Source organism: Dromiciops gliroides, chromosome X (assembly GCF_019393635.1).
Source record: "Dromiciops gliroides isolate mDroGli1 chromosome X, mDroGli1.pri, whole genome shotgun sequence".
Classification (NCBI taxonomy): domain Eukaryota; kingdom Metazoa; phylum Chordata; class Mammalia; order Microbiotheria; family Microbiotheriidae; genus Dromiciops; species Dromiciops gliroides.
The window spans coordinates 81,786,009-81,795,945 of record NC_057867.1 but is presented as its reverse complement, the minus strand read 5'-3'; the positions used below and the strand labels follow the sequence as shown (position 1 = coordinate 81,795,945).

The window sequence follows — 9,937 nt, the reverse complement described above, 5'->3', positions numbered from 1 at the left end:
CTTGTCATGTAGTAGGTACTTAATAAATGACTGCTGAAAAAATGAACCATACTAGTCTCTAAGTCTACCCCATCGTTTGAGCAAATGAAGTTTCTTCCTGGTGAGATTCTAACAGCTTGATTTTAAAAAGCAAACACATCTTCATATATATGACATCACCTCCCTCACCTTTCTTGCCCTTCCTGCTGTAGGCTAAAATCAGGATATCTACTGGCAGAACCAAGACCCTAGGGCACCTCCCCAACATGGTTTAAGCCATCAGAGTGGGAACTGAATGATAGCGGGAGGCAGAGTTCACCTGACTCTTTTCTGATCTGAGATTGTGAAAGGCGTGGAGTAATCTATTTAATCTGGGCAGTAAATGAGCCTAACACTCATCAGAATTGGCTCAAAGACCTCAATCTCATTAGAATTGACTGAAGGAGGGAATAATGTACACACTCAACTGGGTGGAGTAATCTCTCTAACCCTGCAGGAAAATAGGAGAGGAAGGGGATAAAGAGAGAGGGGCAAAAGAAGGAAGGGCAGAGTGGGGGAGGGGACAGACAGAAGCAAATCCCTTTTGTGAGATTTAAAATTGGATATAAGATCATTAAACTTCCCCTTTAATTTTTTTTCCTTATATATCTCCCAGACCAGTAAGAAAAGAAGCCTCAGAGCTTTAATCAGAGAGGGATTAGCTTTTATTGTTTGGGAATTAATTAGCCAACAAACAGGTGATACTGATTAGGGAAATAGGAAAGTAGAAATACAAATGAATTGTCTTAGATCTAAGCTTAGTCTATATTCTTTTATAAACCTCACTGAATCCCAAAACTGCCTCTCAGGCTGAGAACCAGAGTCAAACGCGTGCCGCCACCGAGAACCAGAGCTGATCACCAGAACACTGCCTGTGGAAAGTTCCTTTAGTGAGGGAGGACCATCCCCCACTGGTGGTGGCTGGAGGAATTGGGTTAGGGGTAGCTGCAGATCTCCCAAGCCATCTCCTCAGGACAGAAAGGCAGCAGCCACACCCAAATTTATCTCCCATGGGGTAAGGTAGACTAGAATGAAGGGTGGAGGTCCCGAAGCTACCTCAGTCTGATCCGGTTCCACTTATCTCTTTAGGTGTGTCTGTCCTTTGGTTTAGCTTCTGGAGGAAAAGGTTCCTTGATGTACCCCAGAGAACTTCTGGGGTGCTGTGGGCCTATAAAAATATGACACATGTCTCATTATAATGTTAAACCTCTGCCCAGGTGTGTGTTGGATAATAGGTATGAGCTTCATCAATGCTCATCAAGCAGGGGCAGTAAGGTTTTAGGGTCAGTTAGCAGTCACTGATAGGCTGGTTTGAGTCAGTTTGGGGGGGGGTGTCTTCTTAGTTCTGATATAGTGGGAAATGGGGTACGGGTTGGGGTTGGGGTTCTTGGGAATTCCTCTTTAAAGAATTACACCCTCTTGCACACAAAACTTAGTTAGAACAAGGTGATAGTTTATTTAGGAGCAAGGGAAGGGAAGGGTGGGGGGAGGGAAACCATGAAAGAAATCCTTAGACTTTTCATGGGGAGATTTGGCATAAAGCACATGGCTCAGAGGTACCAAATCTCCTCGAACAGGAGACCGGAAGGTACTTTTATAGGGGACTGATGGGGGTGGCCCATCTGCCCGTGAAAAGTTCCTTTAGTGAGAGAGGACCATCCCCCACTGGTGGTAGCTGGGGGAATTGGGTGAGCAGTGGAGGACCATCCCCCACTGGTAGTGACTAAAGGAATTGGGTGAGGGGTGGCTATGGATCCCTCTTCAGGACACAAAGGCCGAAGCCACACCCAAACTTATCTCCCCAGGATAAGGGAGACCGACCGGAATGAAGGGTAGGAATCCCAAGCTAGCTCAGTCTGATTTGGTTCCTCTAGGCGTTATCTGTCCTCTGGTTTAGTTTCTCAAGGAGAAGATTCCTCGGTGTGCCCCAGAGAAATTCTGGGGTGCTCTGCGCCCCATGACATTCCCCACTTCTCTATATATAAGGAAAGGGGACGAAGATTCTTCTGAAACTGCTTCATGCTGACCGGGGGGTCGAAGAATCACGGCGCAAGGGAGGGGGAGGGGAGAGAAGTGGAGAAGGCCTGGAATGCTCGGAGTTGTGAGGGGCCCAGAGAGTCCAGAGGCAACACGTAGGCACAGTGTCATGAATCCTTGAGCCTAGATGGAACAGACTTAAACAAAAAAAATTAAAACTGACCAGAGCAAAAAAAGGAAAAGGGACTTTATCAGATCAGGAGTCAAGTGGGACCTTTTTTTGCAGGACAGGGTGTGGCCTGCTTTACAGGAGGGAGTTCAAGCCTAATTCTGTGATAGGCAGTGTCTGTCTACATTAAGGGTCCTTTTATCCCATCCCTACTTTGTGCCTTGATTGTATGCTAGGACCTGAACCAGAGAGTAAGACAGAGGTCGCCCCAAAACCATTCCTAGGCTTGCCTCCTATATCCAGCTTGGCCATAGGCCTGACACGATGCTGGTCAGGAGAGCAAGCTGCAGAGCCCTGGATTTTTGCTAAGCCGATCTCTCGGGTGCTGCCCTGGGGACAAAGAGGTAGGAGAGCTGACCTCACCTTCGTGCGGCGTCCCCCACTTCTGTGTTCCGGTTTACTGCAGCTGCCAGAATCTCGGCCAGCCAGAGTTCTGCTGGTAGCAGATGTGGTGATGGCTGCTGCTATTATATGAGCTTGGTCTATGGAGCGGGCACGAGCCATCTTTTCTCTCTCTTTGGCTACGGCAAGGTCCCTGTTATTAAAAATCTTAAAAGCAATGTCAAGGAGTTGTGAGGATGGGATCTGGGGACTCCAGTCTAACTTCTGGAGCTCTCTCCTAATGTCAGGAGCAGACTGGCTGATAAAATGAATATTGAGGACAGTAATTCCTACATCTCTTTGGGGGTCTAGGTTAGTATATTTCTTCAGAGAGTCTGCTAAGCGGCTCATGAAGACAGCAGGATTTTCATCAGACCCCTGTGTTATCTCCCTCACCTTTCCATAATTGACTTGTTTCTTAACCCCCCTTCTCATTCCCTCAACTAGGCAGGTGATCATGTGATTTCTACAAGCTCTATCTTCCCTGTTATCATAGTTCCATCTCGGCTCTATGACTGGGACAGCTGTAAAACCAGGGACCCCAACCCAATTTCCAACCTGTGAGTGTTCATCCCCAACTTGTACCGCCAGGTCCCAAATCTGTTTTTTCTCATCAGGGGTACAACAGCTGGCAAGAATAATTTGCAAATCAGTCCAGGAAAGGTCAAACTCCAGTGTCACAGACTTAAAGCCATCTATGAACTTTGTGGGGTTCTCTGAGTAGCTCCCCAATTTCTCTTTAATCTGAGATAACCTGCTTATAGAAAAAGGGGCATGCCTTACTGTTGTGCCCTTCCCAATGGGAAATTCCCTTAATGGAAGCAGGGAAGTAGTGGGAGACGCTGGTGAGGACCTGGGTTGGGGAGATAGCTCAGGTGGAGACAGAGGATTGGGCGCAGGGCCCAGTGGGGGAGGGGTGACAGCCTTTGACTGTGGAGTAGGTGGGGGAGGGGAAACAGTCTTTGGCTGCAGCATGGGTGGAGATGGGGAAAGGGAGATAGCCGTAGGTAACTGCAGATTAGGTAAAGCAGATGGGGTCGGCTGAATGGAAAAAACAGGAGAAATGGGAACATATTGGAGTTCCCCCCGATTGTAAATGGGGTAGAGCAGGATAGAAGGAGACTGATATCCACTCCCCGTGTGGCACAGGGAATTGGTTCTGAGATCAGCCGGTGGGCAAGGAGAGGTCTCAGTCATAGAGTGATATGACTGTGGTTGACCCATAGGTACAGAAGCAGGCGGAGAAGGAGTGGAATGAGAAACAGGTAGGGAATGAGTTTGAGGGGGAGGGGAGGCTGAGGTCTCAGAGTAGGTGCCCCAAGAGTTAGCGAATTGCTTGGGCTTGTGGTGATTCTCAACCGGCAAGGGGACCTCATCCTTTCCCTTTGATTTCTGGCTCAAACTCATAAAAGCCGATACGTATGGAATCTCTGTCCATCTCCCTTCACGCTTGCAAAACTTGTCCAATTGCAAGATGGTATTATAATTAAGGGTGCCGTGTACAGGCCAATTTCCTTCACTTCCTAGAGGATAATGTGGCCATAAATTGTTACAAAAATGTATCATACATCTCTTTCTTAGGTTTTTAAGTTCCAGTCTAGTCCAATCTCTTAGAATGCACCCCAGAGGTGAATTTTTCGGAACACTCCCTTTCTGTCCCATAACTACTGTCTAAGGAGAATAGTCTGAACCAAGAGCAGAGAGCTGGTAAGGGATAGACACATAAGCATAAATGTTCTTACCCAGAAACGTGTAGTCTGAGAGTCCGAGCGTGGTTCGGACATCTAGGAGTCCCAGGCTGCTCTCTGCTGTCCTGCAGACGCCGACCGTCTCTACCTCTCTGTGACTCAAACGGGAGGTTGAGTCCAGTGGGAGAGGGAGAAGAGAAACCCAGAAGGTAGGGTCTTACCTCCAGGTTCTGTGCCAAGCGTGGTCCAGACGTCTGTTTGAGCTTTCAGCGAGGGAGGGAGACTCAGGCTGCCCTCCACTGTCGCGTGCGAAAGCTGACCCTCTCTCTACCTCTCTGTGACTCAAACGGGAGGTTGAGTCAGGCGGGAGAGGGAGAAAGGAAACCCAGAAGGGAGGTTCCCACCCCCCAGTTTTGTGTGCTAAGAGGAAAGAGGAAAATCCCACGTCCCTACAACGTTCGGGCGCCAGATGATATAGTGGAAATTGGGTACGGGTTGGGGTTGGGGTTCTTGGGAATTCCTCTTTAAAGAATTACACCCTCTTGCACACAAAACTTAGTTAGAACAAGGTGATAGTTTATTTAGGAGCAAGGGAAGGGAAGGGTGGGGGGAGGGAAACCATGAAAGAAATCCTTAGACTTTTCATGGGGAGATTTGGCATAAAGCACATGGCTCAGAGGTACCAAATCTCCTCGAACAGGAGACCGGAAGGTACTTTTATAGGGGACTGATGGGGGTGGCCCATCTGCCCGTGAAAAGTTCCTTTAGTGAGAGAGGACCATCCCCCACTGGTGGTAGCTGGGGGAATTGGGTGAGCAGTGGAGGACCATCCCCCACTGGTAGTGACTAAAGGAATTGGGTGAGGGGTGGCTATGGATCCCTCTTCAGGACACAAAGGCCGAAGCCACACCCAAACTTATCTCCCCAGGATAAGGGAGACCGACCGGAATGAAGGGTAGGAATCCCAAGCTAGCTCAGTCTGATTTGGTTCCTCTAGGCGTTATCTGTCCTCTGGTTTAGTTTCTCAAGGAGAAGATTCCTCGGTGTGCCCCAGAGAAATTCTGGGGTGCTCTGCGCCCCATGACAGTTCTTTCCTTTGGGGACAATTCTTGACTGTATAGAATTCACTGAGTCAACATCCTTATCTTCCTGGGTTTTTTGGTTTGTCTTTTTTGGTAACATTGAGAAGGGCACAATATATACTTGTTTTTCTCATACCCCATGCAGGAGGTGAGAGGTCTACAGGTGTTACACATTGATGCACTTGAGAAAAAGTATGCAATCAGCTGTGTTCATTATTTTTCCCCTCTCTAACACAAAACTTGCCTGCTATTTTATTTAAAAAAATGGGATAAGGGAAACGCAATTTGCCAGAAATTTGATAGGAAATTAAAACCCTCCAGCACTTATCAAATTAAACCACAAATGGATACTTGGAGTCCACGGAAAAAGGGGAATCGATAGCAAATTCAAGGAGCAGAGAGGAAATCACTTTTCACATCTATGGAAAGGGGAAGAGGTCATGACAGAACAAGTCACAGAGACTTCTCTCTAACCAGTGGCTGGGTCACCTTACTGTCTCTGGCTTGAGAGCTCCCAAAGCTGCTACTGCTTCTGACTGTTAAAGTGAATTATCTGAAATTGAAAATAATTCGGAAGTGTGTGGGACAATTATGGATTTGATTCAGATTAAACTCTGAGGATGGAGTATGAAAGATAGCTAGCCCTGCTCCGCCCCCCCCCCCAATAGCTAGCCTCTCACTTTGCCTAAAAGTTAATTGCTTGTCAAATTCTCACTGTCTCCTTTAAGTTTTATTGTTGAGATAATGGACTTGGGACAGTTCTGTAAACTTTGGGGATGGGGTCTGGGAGATATCCATTCCCCCAGTAAGTTTTATTACTTGTCACAGTTCTACCAATTAGCACTATTTACGTTACTTCTGCTTAGTTCCTACATGCCAGCTATGCCTTGGTTTATGGCCTGTAATAAAAATCGTGTCTCCAAATAGTCAGCTTACTCCTCTCACATGTCAAACCCCAGTCCCTGTCATGATAAATTGCAGTCAGATAAGGGAGTGATTTCTGCCTCCCTCTTTCTTTGACATTCCTCAGACTTGTACCTCTTCCCCTTTTCCCCTTTGTTCTTGGGCATGTCTCCATACATGGATCATGAGCTGGGTACACATCTTGGGTGAAACAGGATTGGATGTTAGATTGTGAGCTCATCCACCCTAGGTGTACGTGGGGACAGTCCTTTTCAAGATTACCATAAAAACCTAGAGGATTGGGCATATCTTTGCAAGACTTCAATGTGTAATTGTGTTTTGCCCGTCCTCATGAGGATGTAATAAATCTGTCTCTGCTTGACTTGTGGTCTCCTCCAGTTATTTGGATAAACTGAGGCAGTTTGTCCCCAACAGGAAGTACAAAGTTTCCAAGTAAATAAATAATGACAATAGCAATGGATGACAGATTTCCCTTAAGTCAGGTCAACTAATTCCTCAGGAAATAAAATGGAAAATTCTGCTTCTATGAAGGGGAAAGGTTTTTGCACAAACAGATCAAATGCAGTTAAAAGGAGAAGGGGAAAAATTAAGGGAGGGAAAACATCTTTGCAGTAAAGCTCTCTAAGGACCGTTGCATATAAAAGATGAAGCAGGAACTGATTCCAGTTTCCAAGATTCAGAGACATTCTCCAAGAGGTCAAAGGGAGTGAACAGGCAGTTTTCCAAGGAAGAAATCCCAGCTCTCAATAACCCTAGGACAAAATGCTCCGAATCCCTCATAATGAGAGCAGTGCACATGAAAACAGCTCAGTTCTTTCAGCTGGTAAATCACAGAGACCTGCAGGTTAATGGACTCCACCTCTTCTTCTTGTTTAACACAAAGGGCAACGCCCCATTCACCAGGTGCTGGTTAAACCAGAACAAAAATAAATACTCGATGAAATTAAAGGACACTAAAGGACAGAGGTGATACGGAGAAGGGCAGGGGAAAAGTTCCTAGACTTTCTCCTCTGCCCAGCCCCAAGGCCAAGCCGAGGATGGGAGAAAGGGAGAAAGGATGGAAACGTCCACCTGAGGAGGAGAGGGAGGGAGCGTCCCCAAAGGCTTCTCCCTGCTGGCCTCCATCACACCCCAACCCACTCCCACGATCCCCTAAACCAGCAGACCTACAGAAGGAGGGCGGGACCAGGCAAGAAGCCCCAGGCCGGGGCAGACCAGGAGGATCGGGCACTGACAGGTTAAGCCCGAACACACCCACACAGATGATCTGACTCTACACTCACCAAACAGGAATACACAAAGATATTTCTACTTCCGCAACCTTCCACCCAGCCTTACAAACATCCCCCTGGGCACTAAGAGGAGCTCAAGGGGGTGGGGGTGGAGGTGGGGCACTAGAGAAGAGGAGAAGGGAGGGGTGGGGTCGGAGCAGGGGAGGGGGCTCTTACTTACCTCGCGCCCAGCCCCTGGGTGCTGGCAGGACCCTGGGGATCGCTCAGTTCCAGTCTGGAGGACGGGGTGAGGAGTGGGGGGGAGGAGGGCAGGGGCAGGCAGAGCTCCAGCGGCTCCCGCACCCCTCGGCACCACCCTCCTCATCCTCCATTTCCTCCTCCACAGTCGAAGGACTTACGCGGTGACGTCAGCGCAGGGCCTGGCTTGTCTCCTCCCAGAGACCAGGAAGGGAGGCTAAGGGGAAGGGGCTCTGGAAGGTCTCCCGGCCCAAGTCGTTCCTCTCGCCCCCCTCACCCAGCCCGACTATGAGACCCGACCGCAGGGTCCCAGGCACCTGAGGGCCCGCAGGCAGGCTGCTGGGGGGGGGGGGGTCTCAGCCGCCTCTCTCCAGGCCTGAGGGACAAAGATAAAGCACTCACCTTGGACTCTGTTCCTGTGCTGCTACTGATAACTAGAAAATTTACTGAGAACTGATTCCCCACCCAGTCCCCCCCCTACCCAGGCAGGTGAATTGCCTGGGGCTGACCAATATTTTGTCAATTCCACATTCTTGATCCACTTATGGACCTTCCCCAAGGCAAAATGATCCCTGCCTTACTCCCTGGACTTTATGTTTTTATGTAAAAAGGGTCCACCTACATTAAGTAGTTTCTATTTAAAGTAGCATCTATACTTAACTCAGGTGTAGTTTCTATAGTTTCTTTTGTTAAAGGTTCATTTACATTGAGTAGTTAGTTTCTGTAAGTGAAACTGTCTCATCAAGATGTCTTCTCAGCCTCCAGGGGCTCCTGGCTAGATGTCTGGGCCCCCCCCCCAGGGGCTGTGGGTGCTGTGGGTGAGGCTCTTTGTGAGTAGTGCGGCATGCTGGAGCCTTCCTGGTGTAATGGTGGAAAATGGGGTACGGGTTGGGGTAGGAGTTCTTAGGAATTCCTCTTTAAAGAATTACACCCTCTTGCACACAAAAGTAGTTAGAATAATGTGGTAGTTTACTTAGGAGCAAGGGAAGGGAAGGGTAGGGAGAGGGAAACCATGAAAGAAATCCTTGGACTTCTCATGGGGAGATAGGCACAAAGCACATGGCTCAGAGGTACCAAATCTCCTCGAACAGGAGACTGGAAGGTACTTTTATAGAGGACTGATGGGGGTGCACCATCTTCCTGTGGAAAGTTCCTTTAGTGAGGGAGGACCATCCCCCACTGGGGGTAGCTGGGGGAATTGGGTGAGGAGTGGCTACAAACCTCTCTTCTGGACACAAAGGCCGCAGCCACACCCAAATTTATCTTCCCAGGGTAAGGGAGACCAGAATGAAGGGTGGGAGTCCGAAGCTAGCTGTCTGATTTGGTTCAGCTTATCTCTCTAGGCATTATCTGTCCTCCGGTTTAGTTTCTCAAGGAGAAGTTTCCTTGATGTGCCCCAGAGAACTTCTGGGGTGCTCTGTACCCCATGACACTAGGATCCCAGCCCTTTGCCTCAACACTCCTTCATTCAGGGGTCGGGGGAAGGAAGTTGCCCAGGAACAATTGCCTTCAGTTTCCTACAGCCCACGTGTGGTCAGGGGCAGACATGCCTGGGTGCCCCCATGTCCCTCCCAGGCTCTGGCCTGATTTTGTCTCCTCATGCCTGGATGAAGGAGGCTGAGTCCAGCCTCTGCCCAAGATCACCCCTTTCCTCCTCTGCTCTGGGGGTTGTCAGGAGTCCAAATCCCATTCAGGGGATGGTGGCCTTGGCTTTAGCTGTATGGCCAGAAAGGAAATCTGACCTCCAGTTCACCCCATTAGGGCATCTGGCCTCCCATTCACCCCATTACATAAGGGGAGGTATGTGCACAGGGGCATCCTCCAGGCACACTGCCATATCCTTAGCCCATCCTTGACAGCTTTGGGGATTTCCCTATCAATAAACTCCATTTGCTCCCTGTGTCCAGCAGGGGCAAATAAAGATGCTCTGGTTGGCATTCAGAGCCCTTCATCACCTACGCCCTCCTCCTTTCCAGTCTTCTTTTTTTTTTCCATGCAGTGAAGGTTAAGTGACTTACCCAGGGTCACACAGCTAGTAAATGTGAAGTGTCTGAGGCCAAATTTGAACTCAGGTCCTCCTGAATCCAGGGCTGGTGCTTTTATCCACTGTGCCACCTAGCTGCCCCCACTTAGTCTACTTCTTATGCCATATGACCTTGGCCTTCTGGC

The 9,937-nt window shown here is 48.8% G+C and overlaps 1 long non-coding RNA gene across 1 annotated transcript in view; it reads right to left on the bottom strand.

Moving 5' to 3' along the window:
- Positions 1-7,910, bottom strand: part of LOC122733806 — a 32,002-nt gene extending 24,092 nt beyond the window's left edge. The window contains exon 1 of the long non-coding RNA XR_006353973.1: positions 7,752-7,910. This is a non-coding gene — a long non-coding RNA (uncharacterized LOC122733806). The remainder of the gene's footprint in view (positions 1-7,751) is intronic.
- Between the last annotated feature and the right edge of the window lie 2,027 nt (positions 7,911-9,937).